Here is a 15,508-nt window from a genome sequence, read left to right as displayed (position 1 = left end):
TTCTGGTGGCCAGGGACAGTGTCTTTCTCTGGTTCCATAAAGACTGAGTCACAGTGGGTACTCAGTGTAACTGACCAATGAAATTGCAAAAGGCTACTTACTTCCAAACAGGAATTTTCTTTGTGATTAGCTTCACTAATACATGCGTTCATTAAAATGGAAATGTGGTCTTCAAATAAAAAGTCACGTGAGAATCTCATCTCGTATTACTTCTGTTAATCATATCAAATGAATCCTTAGAACATTCTGCCAACCCAGGAAGAGGGCATGTCTACCTCCCTGATTTTTATAAAGGACAATCTTGTGGGTTGTGATTCCTTGCCAAGATCCTATGATACTTAAATAAGTACAAAAGTAAAACCATAGCATACTGGATGTGGTCGGATGTCTTGTGGGAACCAGTGAAAAGGCTGGTTTCATATCAAGATTGCTTTAGGGCTAAAACAGAACAGTGCAAGCGGACAACTGACCCGCAACATCTGGATGAGACACCCCATAAAGCTGTCAAGATGGTTAAAGATAGTAATGTATACAAAGCTCTAGGGCTAGCTCGATAGTGATCATCATCGTGGAGGAAGTGCCATTTACTGACTGTATATATACCTATATGCATACATCTACACAGTGGAATTACACACTATTGAAATAGATTTTTAAATTTCCTTAAGTGTGCCTATCTGGAGACTCACAGAACAGGTAATGTTGGCTTGATGGTCCTCAGGAAATTGAAAGAATAGAATCTTTTGGTAGCATATAAGTGGACCTGGTGTGTAGAGGGCTGAACCTAAATGCCAAAATGAAGAATAAATTCTAATTCTTTGATTATAAAAGCCTTCTTCCTGAGCACAGCACCTTGCCATCTGTCTTTTTAATCTCTGCAGGGAAAACCTGAGCCCGATTCCAAACTCTCTCTCTCCATAATGGGAAATCTCTCTGTGTTTGATGAACCTAAGTGAAAAATGCAGTCTCATATCCATGTATTTATTAAATCTCTGGTTTCATAAAGGCCTCACTCCGAAGTAATGTTCAGAATAAATTGCTTCCATGATTGTATTGTTAGAATGCACATGTATGATTTCTCCCTGCATTCTAAGATGACAATGTATCTTGAGGAACGTTAATGATGCAAATTCAAACTACCTGGGCAATCAGCAACAGACAGATTAGAAGATTGTAGTGATTGGTCTAAAGACTCTTTTTGGGTCCTTCTTAGTGCCAGGAGAGCTCAGAGGCCTCCTCAAGGAGATTCAGCTCATCAATTTTTCTCCTGTATGGAGACTTTAAGTCAGAAGAAAATGATTTTTGTTCAGGGTACAGCAGTTCTTCCCTGTGCTTGGGGGGTTCACCCAAGTGCTTCTGCAAGATGTTAAACCTGCCATCACAGCCAACAAAGCTGCCTGTGGATCTCACAGATATACCACATCCCTGACACTCTTCTCTTTGCCAGGGGTTCATGGGGGAGTGTGGCTCTCTGGTTGCTCATTTTCAATTCAGTCTGGTGCTTTAGAAGCTACTCCAACCTCCTGAATGGGTCTGAACACCAGCGGGGTTCAGGTGTGCTCTCGGGGCGTCCTCAGTGCCCTGGGGCTATTAGCATTCAAGTAGTCAGGCATACTCTTTCCTATGTGACCATTATTTCCCCATTGATTGGCAGGCACTAAAATAATTTAATTCTCATGACAATCGTATGGGGGAAGACTATCATTCCCTTTACAGATGGGGAAACCGGGATTTAGCAAGATTGAGACACGCAGCAGTGTCTGCATGGTTAGCAAGGTTGAGATTTGGACCCAGGAAGGCTGACGCCAAAGCTTGGAGGCTTGGCCATCCCTCCAGGTCTCAGAGCATTGGTCCCCGACTTTTTTGGCACGAGGGACCAGTTCCGTGGAAGACAATTTTTCTACAGACCAGGGTTGGGGAGATGGTTTCGGGATGATTCGAGCACACTATGTTTATTTCTAGTGTCATTACATCATCTCCACCTCAGGTCAGCAGGCACTGGATCCAGGAGGCTGCGGACCCCTGTCTTAGAGGCGGTGCATGGAGTGCTCAGGAGTCCTGCTGCCTGGGACTAAGGGCCCCTTCTGCCACTTTGTCTTCATGGGATTTGGGGGCAGGTGCCTACACCTCACTGAGCTGGCTCTTCCTTTTTGTGAAACAAAGCTAACAGGAGCCTGCTCTACAGGGCTGTTGGGAGAATCAAGTGAAATTATGCATGACTGTGATCGACATATAATGTGCCCCATAAACGTTAGCTAATCTCTTTGTAACTATACGGCGTAGTTCACAGGTGTCTGTCTCTGACCCTCTGGTTTCAGTCTACTGTTTCTTCCATCCATAAGGGAGAGTCATTGAAGTGCCTACGTGAAGGTGCTAGCTTCTTAAATACAGTAATGTGTTGACTCCTTGTGCTCATTGGCTTTTAAGGTCTGTAATAAATAGATGTCGTGTTCTTGCCTGTGGAGGGCTTCGGCAAAGCTTGCTTCCAGGGAAGGTAACTCCAATCCTTCTAACTCTCAGTGGAGGGACACTCAGGACTGGGACTCAGAGCCCTGGTCTGAGGGCGGGGAGACCTCACTTCCAGGACCGAGCAGGTCAAACTGAGCAGGATATTGTCATAGCTGGTGCGCAGGGTTCTTGTCTGTGAACTGGGAGGACAGACATAGGTGTTTCCCAGGGCAGTTTCAGCTCCTGATGAATGTGAAATGAGTCGGCGTCCTTCCTAAATGCCTTTTTCACTATTTGCTTTTAACTGGGGCTGTGTGCTTGGATTTTGGAAGAATAGTGGAAGAGGGGAGAAATACGTAAGAAAGGAGCCTGGTAATGAGAACGCACATGCCTGTGGGAGGCGATGGGTGGGTTTAGGTCCAGCAGACGAGGAGGAAAAATGAGGGACAGAAAAACCAAAAGAAAAAGATCAGACAGAAGTTGTAAAACAAACAAAGGCCTGGAAAACAATGTCTCCACTGTATGTGATCAAGACCAGTGTGATTTAATGCTATTCTTGAACTTGACAGGTGAGACCTCCTATATGACTCATTAGAACTAAGAGGATATGGTGCTGCACTTGCTTTAACTAAAAACAATTGCATGTAGCAGATGGGAAGGGAGAATTCTTCAGGTGACCCAATAGTCTTTAAAAAAAAATCCGTGCAAATGTACTAGATGACTTTAAGAAGAGGGATTGAGAGTGGTGTCAGGAAAAAGGCCATTAAGATCTATGTTTAATAAAACATGATAAACTGGGACTTTGCCTGGTGGTCCAGTGGTTAAGACTCTGTGCTTCCAACACAGCATACGGGTTTGAACACAGGTATGGGTTTGAACCCTGGTCAGGGAGCTAGAATCCCACACGTCTTGTGGCCAAAAAAAAAAAAAAAAAAAAAAAAAAAGAATAAAAATAAAAGAAAAACAAACATGATAAAAAGTTCAGAAACAGACTACAGAAATTATTATATAATACAGGTGGTATTTCAAATCAAGGGGAAATGATGCTTTCAGTAATTGGCATTGGAACAATGCTATGCTATGCTAAGTCACTTCGGTCGTGTCCGACTCTGTGCGACCCCATAGACAGCAGCCCACCAGGCTCCCCCATCCCTAGGATTCTCCAGGCAAGAACACCGGAGTGGGCTGCCATTTCCTTCTCCAATGCATGAAAGTGAAAAGTGAAAGTGAAGTCGCTCAGTCATGTCCAACTCTTAGCGACCCCATGGACTACAGCCTACCAGGCTCCTCCGTCCATGGGATTTTCCAAGCAAGAGTACTGGAGTGGGGTGCCATTGCCTTCTCCGACATTGGACCAATAGACTAAGTTATTGAAATTGCTAAAAATTAAAAAAATATTTATTTTTAATGGAAGATACTTGCTTTACAATATTGTTCTGGTTTCTGCCATACATCAACATGAATCAGCCATGGGTATACATAAGTCCCCTCCCTCTTGAATCTGCGCCCCCCCTCCCCAATTCCCACCACATCCCACTCCTCCTGGTTGTCTCAGAGCCTGCTTTGAGTTCCCTGAGTCATTCAGCAAGCTCCCACTGGCTGTCTATTCTACATATAGCAGTGTGTGTGTTTCCTCGCTACTCTCTCCATTCATCCCACCCTCTCTTTCCCTTATTTAAATTAGATTCTCTTGAAAAGGTTACATTTCTAGTTCACGTATTTTTTAACCTAAATGAAATTCTAGTTAGGTTAAAGATTTTCAGCATAAAAACGAAACTGTGAAATAACTAGAATAAAATTTAAGATAATATTTTTGTAATATTGAGGTAGAAAAGGCCTTTCTATACCTGATACCCAGGATATAAATCATAAAAAGAAAAGCTTGATAAATTAGACCACATAAGGTTATAACAAAACAAAGAAAAATTAAAGTATGAGAAACAGAATCTTAAATGATCAGAAATATCTACAATAATTGATATATGGAAGCAACCTAAGTGTCCATCAACAGATGAATGGATAACAAAAATGTGGACATATACACAATGGAATACTACTCAGCCATAAAAAGGAGTGAAATTTTACCATTTGCAACAACATGGATAGACATAGGGGTATTATGCTCAGTGAAATAAGTTAGACAAAGAAAGACAAAACACTGTATGTTATCACTTATATGTGGAATCTTAAAAAAATAAAGCAAATGAATATAACAAAACAGAGACAGACTCACAGACACAGAGAATAAACTAGTGGGTACCTGTGGAGAAGGAGGGGGGTGGGGCAAGATGGGTAGGAGATTCAGTGATACAAACTTCTATGTATAAAATACATAAGCTGTGAGGATATATTGCACAGCATAGGGAATATTACCAGTATTCTATAATAACTTTCAATGGAGTATAATCTATAAAAATTTTGAATCACTATGTTGTACACCTGAACTTAATAAAATATTGTAAATCAACGATACATCAATTTAAAATACCATTTACAGACAAAAAATGACAAGGTAAAGTATATTGAAGCATGCATGTAAAAAGGATCTTTCAATTTTTTAAATTATATTGAAGTCTGTCACATCAAAAAAAAAAAAAAAATGAAAGCCCCAAGGAAAAAACGGGGGAAAGGATATAACTGAGAAATCCACACAAAAATTTGCACTAAAGTTCCCACAAATGAATAAACAAATATGTAGTAAAATGTTGAGATTTCATATTGTGCAAGATGGAAGAAAAATCAGTCCCTTATTGGTGAAGGTGTCAGAAAATAAACAATCTCTCCTTTGGATTGAGGAAGGTAAATTGTGCAGTCATTCACAATGATACTCAGGCAAAGGTGCTCTTTCATCTACTCATTTAAATGACAATTTTTCCTATGAACATTATAAATGTATGAAACAGAAACAATTATTTTAATTGCAGAAAATACAAGCTCAAATAACCATCAAAAAAGAATATACTTAAAATATCGTACTGTATCTGTACAATGAAGTACCATGCAGTCTTTGCACTGCTTAGGTAGATCTACCTTTGATCAAATGGAAAGATTTCCACAAAGTAAAAAGATACAAAAAGAAACAGCTTGCATAGACAATGTGAATTCATCTTTATATTAAGACCTGTAAGTGTTCACTAAAGTGGTTTGAAGAATAAAATAAAATGAGGGGGACTTCCCTGGTGGCCCAGCAGTGAAGAATCCACCTTCTACTGCAGGGAGCGCAGGTTCAATTTCTGATTGGAAAACGAAAATCCTGCAAGCTGCATAGAGCAGCTAAGAAAAAAAAATTTAAAAAAAAAAATGAGTGAATCATAAAAAAGACATGAAATCTTATACACAAAGAGAAAAATGTTAGGTGATGTACACCAAAATGTTAAAAATCAGGTCTATATGATAGATTTTATTTGATAATTTTTGTCATTTTCTGAAATTATTTGTAATGAGAATAAACTACTGTTATAAAAAAATTCATTTTATTGAAATATAGTTGATTTACAAAGTTGTGTTCATTTCTGCTGAACAGCAAAGTGATTTAGTTATACATTTTATATACATATATATATTTGTATTCTTTTCCATTCAGTTTAATACAGAATATTGAATAGAGTTCTCTGTGCTATACAAGCAGGACCTTGTTGTTTATCCATTTTATATATATAGTTGGCATCTGCTAACCCCAAACTCCCAAATCTTCCCTTCCTCATATCCCTTCCCCTGGGCAACCACAGAGTATGCACTACTTTTTAAACAAGCCTTTAAAGATACCCCAATTGAAATATAAATATGTGAGAAGAACGTTTGTGAAGAAAATGGTATCTATTGTAATCACATCTTTGCATATTTTTATGAGTTATGGAAAAATAGAGAAGAAAGGGTCCAGATCCCACCTCTTCTGGCCACAGCTCAGGTGCATCTGAAAGCGCTCGGGCAGAGCTGCACGTGTCAAGGTGGGAGGGGCGGCAGGTAGCAGAATGGTGTGTCGGGGCCACTGGCAGTGTCTGCTGCAAGGTCTAAGCTAGCGCGAAAAGGATGTACTTCACACTTGAGATGGCTTTCAAGTCGGTTTACTTCTGGACCAGCAAACAAGCAGTCTAGAGGACACAGAAAGATCAGGACTCGAGTATGAGAATGCAGGATGCTTCTGTTCCCCACTGCCCCCAACACTCTGCCCCTCCAGGGGGTCCTGGGCATGAACTTGGAATCCAACAGTCTCTGCAGCCCTTAGAGTGCGCTCAGAGCTTCAGGCTCCACATTCAAGCATCAGACTGAGGGATGGGTTCTGTCAGCCCTCAGGTTTCATGTTACAATTCATGTTCTAACTCTTGAACTTGCATGGCAACCCACTCCAGTCTTCTTGCCTGGAGAATCGCATGGACTGAGGAGCCTGGCAGGCTATAGTCCATAGGGTCGCAAAGAGTTGGACATGACCGAAGTGACTGAGCACGCACACACGCACAGCATTTCTGAGACCTAAGAAACAGGATGACATGGTTAGATCACATTTTCAATATCAACCTCAATAAATACAATAAAACAGTGGTGACTTTTGCTTATTGTCTCCTCGTTCCATTGTTTCATTGGCGTTTCTCTTTGTATTGGCAAAGCAAACCTGGGTATAATGCCAAAGCAAAATTTAATAAACACTATTTTAGGATGCCAATAAGTGTAACCAAGGATGCAGTTTTCTGATAGTTTGGCTTGAAGTAAGGGCAAATTTAGACCATCTAGAGAAATTGATAGAATATATCCTCTTCGGGCAATACAGTATAAATATTATTTTTTACAATCAAACTTCTGTTGTATACTCTTTGGATGGCAAGGAGTTCAAGGAAAAACTATGCAATACGTTTTTGTTTGTGTGCAGCTGGTTAAGAACAGATTTATAGGTTTTGGCAATCAATCAACCAAGCCAAAAGATAGAGCTGACGTTCACTTAAGAAAATTAAGAAGTGTTACTTGAACTTCCTTGGGTCAGGAAGATCCCCTGGAGGAGGAAATGGCAATCAGCCTGTTTTCTAGCCTGGAAAATCCCATGGTCAGAGGAGACTGGCAGGCTATTGTCCGTAGGGTCACAATGAGTGAGACCCGTCTGAGCACGCGCACACACACAACACACTCACACACACACACACACGGATATATGCTTAATAGATGACTACTGCTATCTCTCTATAGAGAGATTTCCATACTGTTACACTGCTAACATTTAAAGAATTTCTGTATTTAGGGTCAATAGATTTAGTTATATTTCATCCTTCTAACTGCAGGGTTTCTTTGTGTGTGAGTTTTGAGCATTGTTTCAGGATGTTATTCAAAAGAAAAGTGCCTTGTAACAAAAAAGTTTATGGCATGTGCATTTTGATATCTCTTTAAAATGTGTGCAATGACTTGGCTTCACAGCCTGGCATTTTCAGGGAAGGTGTGAGCAAGTAGCTTCATTATTGATAAATATTTTAAAACACGTGGTATTTACCCAGAAGGTCCCAAAGGCTCAATGTGCCTCCTGCAGAAATGGCATGTAATAAAAAACTCCAGAATGAAATTTCAGAGGAAAAAATGATACTGCACTTAAACAAAAATTCAATAAAAGAAATGTTAGAAAATCCCCAAAGCATTTCAACCAAGTTATGGATTAATTGCTTGGCACGTTTCCTTTTTTAATTCCAAGCTGCCTTTTTGTTGGCTGAGTAAACAAAGCATCTAGAGTAAGTCAACTTTAGCCAATGATGACAGCGCATTAACATCATGACTGATAATCATGACGATCTCCAAAGGCTTTGACAACGTCCGTACATGAGCGATATTTGACCAGTAGGGACCAGATTGAGAGGCAAAGCAAAAAAAAGCTCTTCTTTTTTCCAGTTAAAAAACAGTAGTGAAATAAATGGGCAGAACAAGAAGGGCCTGTTTTCTGGCTGTGTGCAGGCTTCCACAGAGTAGATCCAGGGTCCCTTCTGGAGGCGGGTTAGGGTACAGCTTGCAGTTCCTCCCGTGGGGTCGAGGGAAGTGAAGAGGTATTCTTACATCCTAAATCCAGCAGTCTTTACAAGGCTGTTGTGATACCGGAGGGTTTTAGAGCTCGAAAGCGATAGATTGCTGCGTCACAAAATTGGTAGTTAGTGCACTTGTTCACGCCTCAAGGAAAATGTTTTCATTAGAGATCATTTTATTTACATAATGTAGATCCTATCTGCTTCTCTCCTCCCTGAATTCTCTGTGAGTTCCTAAAGAACAAGGGTTCTGCCTAGTGTATTGTTTGCAGAAGGTGTATAGTGAATATTAAATAACGTTCAGTTACAGACAAGAGGCATTCAGATTAGGTTTGTTTAAAAAAAAAAACAAAACACAGCAACTACATAGCACTTCATTCCTCCAGGGGGAAAAAAAAAGGATCATCTAAATGAATCAAAACTTACATTTGGGTTCTGATCTTTGGCAGTGCTCTGTCATGGGCATTACTATTCGTGCTACATTCTGGATTTTCCCAAAGATAAAATGATGAGATTCACGTAAGGGAGAATGCTCCTAATGCGTCAGGAAACCACGAGAGGAGTGGTGTGAGATGAATCACAAACGAATAGGCCACCAACCCAGAATCTCTGTGACCTTCAAAGTCTTGACATCGTACTCATCTATTTTAAAACGAAAACTTTGCCCAGATAAATCTACAGAGAAACCTGGCTTTTGCCTATGTTTCATGATGGAGATTGCTGCTTGCTTCTGTGAATACTTAAAAGTGGTGGTGAATTTGAACTCTTTAGATTTTCATTCCTTCCAGGTGCTGTGTTTCTACTGAAGTACTGAGTTTATGTACACCGCTCCCATTGTGATTAAAGCCAAAAAAAGAGTGCTCTAAATAAATAAATAACTGGCATTTTCAAGTTGAAAGAGACAGTAGAGATGAATTAATTCAATGATTTAATTTGGCAAATAAGGAAATTGAGTCCCAAAGGGACTTAATCTGATCCAAGGTCATTCAGTTTGCGCAAGATCGGACGCAGGTGTGTATTTATTATGGCGCTCAGTTGCTCAGGCATGTCTGACTCTTTGCGATCCCATGGACTCTAGCCCACTAGGCTCCTCTGTCCATGGAATTTTCGAGGTAAGTATATGGGAATGGGTTGCCATTTCCTATCCCGGGTGATGTTCCCGACCCAGGGATCAAACCCAAGTCTCTTGTGTCTCCTGCATTGGCAAGCAGATTCTTTACCACTACTGCCAGCTGGGAACCTCACTAAGGCAGAAAAAGTGGAAAAAAACCCACCAACCCACCATTTGGAAAACACTATTTATATATAGGAGGATTAGGGTCAGTATTTTAAAGCTGTATCAACCTAAGGTTTAGGTGTAGGATTAGCCTCTGGTGACTGCTAGAAAAACCTTGTTGAAGACATTTATACTATACAGTGGTATTTTCTGAACTTAGAGACACTTCAGTGCTTTTTCTTATTGAGTAACTATTGTAGATAAGGCTTTTACTGGGTGCTACGAGGATATGAAACAATGCAAACATCGCTGCTTCATTCCCAAGAAATTATAAGTTGTTAAACTAATTAAACAAGAGGTCATTAGACTGAGGTGGCTCAAACACACAACAATCTATGTGAACACCAAAATCTAAGCCTGTAAATGCCTTGCAGTCATGAAATTGAAACCTAAGGATGACCAATCACAAACAGCCAGTGAGGTTTTAAGCTATAGCCAAGCAATAATTTCCTTTTTTTCTTTCTGCACTTTCTCTACGTAAGTATTTCTCAGCTTCTGTTGGCAGAGAACTCCTAACTACTTCTGGTTTAGCACTGCCTGATTTGAGTCCATTTTAAACTCTCACAATTAAAAAATGCCTCAGTTTATTTTTTAACAAAGTTCAGCACAAGAGGTAACAAAGTGAATCAGTTAAATAACCTGGATCAGAACATGATTGCCGCCTCCATAATGACATAAAGTACTAGAGGAAGTTTGAAAGAGGAATGAATAGCTTTGATGGAAATTAGAGAAAAAGATTCTAAAATGTGGTCTTTGGCTAGCACTGAATAAGGACTTGACAGATTATGTTGGGAAAAATCCTTCCACGAGGAGGGTATAGAGCAAAGGTTTAGCAAAAATGGATGCATTTGAAGAAAGTAAAAGAAAGTATTAGTCACTCAGTTGTGTCTGATCTTTGCAATCCCATGGAGACCTCCAGGCTCCTCTGTCCATGGGGTTCTCCAGGCAAGAATACTGGAGTGGGTAGCCTTCCCCTTCTCCAGGGGATATTCCTAACCCAGGGATCAAACCCAGGTCTCCCATATTGCAGGTGGATTCTTTACCAGCTGAGCCACAAGGGAAGCCCATATAGATTTATAAAACTTATATATAAATATATATATATATAAAATATATAAAAACATATATATATAAGTAGTTATACCTTCCAATAATCCCACCATAAATTGAAAATATAAGTCAAAAATGCATTAATTCCTCCTAACCTTCATCATAGCTTAGCCTGCCCAAACATACACATGCTCAGAACACTTCCATTAGCCCACAGTTAGGCAAAATCATCCAACACAAAGTCTAGTTGATAATCCAGTGTTGAATACCTCCTAATTTATTGAAGATTGTACAGAAAGGCAAAAACAGAATGGTTGAATGGGTCTAGAAAAATTGTAAATGTGTCTGTTGTTTATCTGCGTGAACTTGAGGCTGACTGGGAGCTGGGGCTTATTGCCCTGCCCGGCATCATGAGAGAATCAACTCACATATCACCCTGGAAAAGATCAAAAATAGTAAAAACCGGAAGTACAATTTCTGCTGAATCCGTATCGTTTTTGTACCATTGTAAAATAAAAAAAATTTTTTTGTCCAAACTTCCTAAGGCAGGAACTATCTGTAATTATTTAGGACTGTGTTGGCCCATCGGAGAAGGCCATGGCACTCCACTCCAGTACTCTTGCCTGGAAAATCCCATGGACGGAGGAGTCTGGAAGGCTGCAGTCCATGGGGTCGCTAAGAGTCGGACACGACTGAGAGACTTCACTTTCACTTTTCACTTTCGTGCATTGGAGAAGGAATGGCAACCCACTCCAGTGTTCTTGCCTGGAGAATCCCAGGGACGGGGGAGCCTGGTGGGCTGCCGTCTATGGGGTCGCACAGAGTCGGACACGACTGAAGCGACTCAGCAGCAGCAGCAGCGCTGGCCCATGCAGTAGCCACCAGCTGCCTGCGACTGAGTGTGGGACCTGTGGCTTGGCCAGACGAAGATATGCTTTGACCCATGAAAGTGGCTTTCGGAGTCTTAGTGAAGTAAGAAGGACACGAGGTATCTCAACAATGTTCATAGTGATCACCTGTTGAACTTAGACTATTTTGGACATGCTGAGTTAGATAAAATACATTGCTAAAAATCACTTTTACCTATTTCTTTTTTACCTTTTTCAGTGTGGGTATTAGAAAAGTTAAACTGATATATTAGACTTGCGTTCTATTTCTGCTGGATGGTGCTGGGTTAAAATGACTCTAACGTGCTTTTTAAGGGCACGGCAGGTGATGTGTGGTTAAATACTTTCCTGAAACATCGTCCTGAGCCAAAGCAAATTTGCTATTAAGGCAAGACCATTGTCATTAAATAAACGTCAATAATTTAGACAGGAGCTAGGCTGGCAGTCAGCATTGCCTGATGGATGGAGAAGGAGTTTGCTAAGCAAGTGAACACTGGCCACTGACTTGACCACAGGCTTGAGCCTATTTACGAGTAATAATGCAACAATCATCTGGGAGCATCTTTGCATTTGAACAACTAATTGGAAATTATGTGTCATACAAATGTATATTTATTGTCAGGGGACCTTTACTTAGTAATAATTTATTACAGCTAAAAATAATATAATTAGTAGCTAACCCCTTCAATATTTTATAATTCACAGTTTAAAAAGGCTCATTCCAGACCTCCAATAAATCTAAATTAAAGAGGCTTGTGTTTATTTCCCATGGCTTAATCCACTGGCATTTCTTTATTCATAAAGCAGAGTACTATTGTTATAAAATGAGACCAAATAAATAGACAAAATGTCTCACATCGAGGACTTGCTAGGCAACACAAATCTGAAAACACCATGACACAGTTCAGGCTTAAGAAAAGGCCACGTTGCAGCCTGGATGGGAGGGCAGTTTGGGGGAGAATGGATACAGGTATACGTATGGCTGGGTCCCTTCACTGTTCACCCGAAACTATCACAACTTTGTTAATGGGCTATCAGTTCAGTTCCGTTCAACCTCAATACAAAAGAAAATTTATTAAAAAGGAAATTGCCATGTAGGCTCATTACAAGCAGAGGGAGTCAGAATCTGAGACTGGGGCACAAGTTAATAATTGTTATTATTATTCTAATTTTGGTTGTGGGCAGTTTGTTTTAGCCATAAGTGCAATACATTTCATAAAACAGTCAGGGATGCATGTCAGTGAGAACACGCACTCTGGGCGACAGCAAGACAGAAATCCCGCTCCACCAATTTTAAAGTCAAGGACTCTATGCACTGACTTCAGCAGAGGAAGTGGCAGAGATGGTCTCAAATATGACCCATGAATTTGTAGAAACAGCCTGTTAAACACTAAATCTCAAGGGCTCTTTTTTAAAAAAAAAAATGTAATACTCACACTTAAAAAACCAACTGTATTTCCCACCTTCCTTGGGGGGTCTGGCAGAAAATTCTTGATTGAGCTATACCAAGACAAACAGTCCACCCCTTGTTGCAATAAAGAAAGGGTGCAGAAACAGGCACAAATGTTTTAATATGGGAACCTTCTGTCTCTGCAGTGATTCATTCCATTGCTTGTTCTGACCCTCCGCCCTCCCATTACCCATCATAGTTCCACAGAAGAATGTCATAATTATTTACTTGAGACCCAAACAGGACCTCCCTCAAATTCATTTTCAAAACCAAGCATCTTTAATTGAATCACAGTTGTTTTTATCTAAGCATAGAAAATAAAACCAGAGAATTTCCTAAGCTGCCATCGTACAGAAGCTGCAGGAAATTGATTACAGAGAGGGTACGGAGCCTGTTGTATTCACTTTCTTACAGGAACGTCTGATTGTTTTAGGATTTCAGTATGGTAAACGCATTCCTTTGGTGAATACAATTTTAGTGCATAGAATAGGGTTTGTGATGGGCTCTTCACTTATAAAAGAAGACATTTCATAATGCAATAGTATTAACATGTAAACCTCAGATGTATTTCCAGGCACAAGTGGTTAAGAACTCAAAAACAAGTAATTATCAATAGCACGTGTCTACAATGGAAGAAGCATCAGCTGAAACAAGTTATATTTATGACATTGGCAAGAAGGATACATTAATTGACTGCAGAAAGGAGCCAACATAATATTTGCTTTGGATTTTCAAAAGGATGTGAAGAAGATCCTAATGCACTTAGCTTTATTTTGTAAGGAAAAGCTCAAGAGGACACTAACCAGAGGAGAACTGGGGTGTACCTGAAGCCTTGTGATTCCACTGGAGTCATCCAGAAGGAATCAGCTAAGTGGACAGTCTCACAACGATAGCACAAGATTTCTGGATCTTTAAGAGAGCTGTGGTTTTCAAGACGATAGTTACTAAGATGCTTTTGGGGCGGAACTTTCTGTAATGTTGGATGTGGCCCTGCTTTTTCTCAGATGAGCTTCTGCTCATGTTAGGCTTTTTTAAGGGAATAAATTCCCTTCTATTCGTAACTCTGCTTACCCAAGCTCCACCTACATTTTAAGGCTACATTCAAACCCATATCTTCTAAAAAATTCTGAATTTGACTCCCAACGTGTGCCTTGCTCCTTGGAAGGAAAGTTATGACCAACCTAGACAGCATATTAAAAAGCAGAGACATTACTTTGCCAACAAAGGTCTGTCTAGTCAAGGCTATGGTTTTTCCAGTAGTCATGTTGGATGTGAGAGTGAGACTATAAAGAAAGCTGAGCGACGAAGAATTGATGCTTTTGAACTGTGGTGTTGGAAAAGACTCTTGAGAGTCCCTTGGACTGCAAGGAGATCCAACCAGTCCATCCTAAAGGAGATCAACCCTGGGTGTTCATTGGAAGGACTGATGCTGAAGCTGAAAGTCTAATACTTTGGCCACCTGATGTGAAGAACTGACTCATTTGAAAAGCCCCTGATGCTGGGAAAGATTGAGGGCAGGAGAAAGGGACGACAGAGGATGAGATGGTTGGATGGCATCACTGACTCAATGCACATGAGTTTGAGTAAACTCCGAGAGTTGGTGATGGACAGGAAGGCCTGGCATGCTGTAGTCCATGGGGTCGCAGAGTCAGACATGACTGAGTGACTGAACTGAACTGATGCACCTTGCTGAAGGTCATCTTTCCTTTCCATAAATGCCACAGCCATGGTGCTCTCTGGGACTATTTTTCTTCATTATATTTATATATTGGATTTATGTCCTTCATTAGGGCGTAAAGGCCTAAAGGTCAGGCTCTGTGTCTTATTTAATTTTGTTATTCTGCTTTCTTCTTTTCCTCCTGCCCCAAAGTGCCAAGCAGAAGTCTTACACATAGAAAGAAAGAGTCGCTCAGTCGTGTCTGACTCTTTGCAACCCCATGGACCATAGCCTGCCAGGCTCCTCTGTCCATGGGATTCTCCAGGCCAGCACACTAGAGTGGGTTGCCATTCCCTTCTCCAGGGGATCTTCCCAACCCAGGGATTGAACCTGGGTCTCCTGCATTGGAGGCAGATGCTTTACCATCTGAGCCACCAGGGAAGCCCAATAGAAGGTGCTCAATAAATTATTTTTTGAAAGAATCAATGAAATATAGTGCTAACCTTACTGTGGAGGGAATAACAGATCAAGGATCTTGCTTTCAGTTAATTTAAATCTGTGAGTCAGCTATAAAGGATCCTTGACATTGCAGTTGCCAATCTTGAATGACATACTCAGACTGCCCTTGGAATCTCTGACACTCCCTGATGAAATTCTGGATGTCCTCTGCTAAAGTGCTAAATGGAGTGAAGAAAACTACCTAATATGAAGGAAAAAATAGCTTTGAGAATTTGTGGATATCTTTTGGGT

At 40.5% G+C, this 15,508-nt stretch overlaps 2 long non-coding RNA genes and 1 other non-coding gene across 3 annotated transcripts in view; 1 reads left to right on the top strand and 2 right to left on the bottom strand.

The window, feature by feature from the left end:
* Nucleotides 1-15,508, top strand: part of LOC129636014 (uncharacterized) — a 92,787-nt gene that overhangs the window by 39,621 nt on the left and 37,658 nt on the right. The gene's annotated exons all lie outside the window — the stretch shown is intronic.
* LOC129636015 (uncharacterized) lies at nucleotides 6,499-13,198 on the bottom strand. Its single transcript, XR_008706594.1, has 2 exons — nucleotides 13,088-13,198; nucleotides 6,499-6,918 (listed from the first exon to the last, which is right to left on the bottom strand). It is a non-coding gene; the product is annotated as an uncharacterized LOC129636015 (long non-coding RNA).
* On the bottom strand, nucleotides 15,128-15,199 carry TRNAW-CCA (transfer RNA tryptophan (anticodon CCA)). Its single transcript has one exon. It is a non-coding gene; the product is annotated as a tRNA-Trp (tRNA).

Source organism: Bubalus kerabau, chromosome 21 (genome assembly GCF_029407905.1).
Source record: "Bubalus kerabau isolate K-KA32 ecotype Philippines breed swamp buffalo chromosome 21, PCC_UOA_SB_1v2, whole genome shotgun sequence".
NCBI lineage: Eukaryota > Metazoa > Chordata > Mammalia > Artiodactyla > Bovidae > Bubalus > Bubalus kerabau.
The sequence above is the reverse complement of the archived record's forward strand: the minus strand, read 5'-3'. Positions and strand labels throughout refer to the sequence as shown.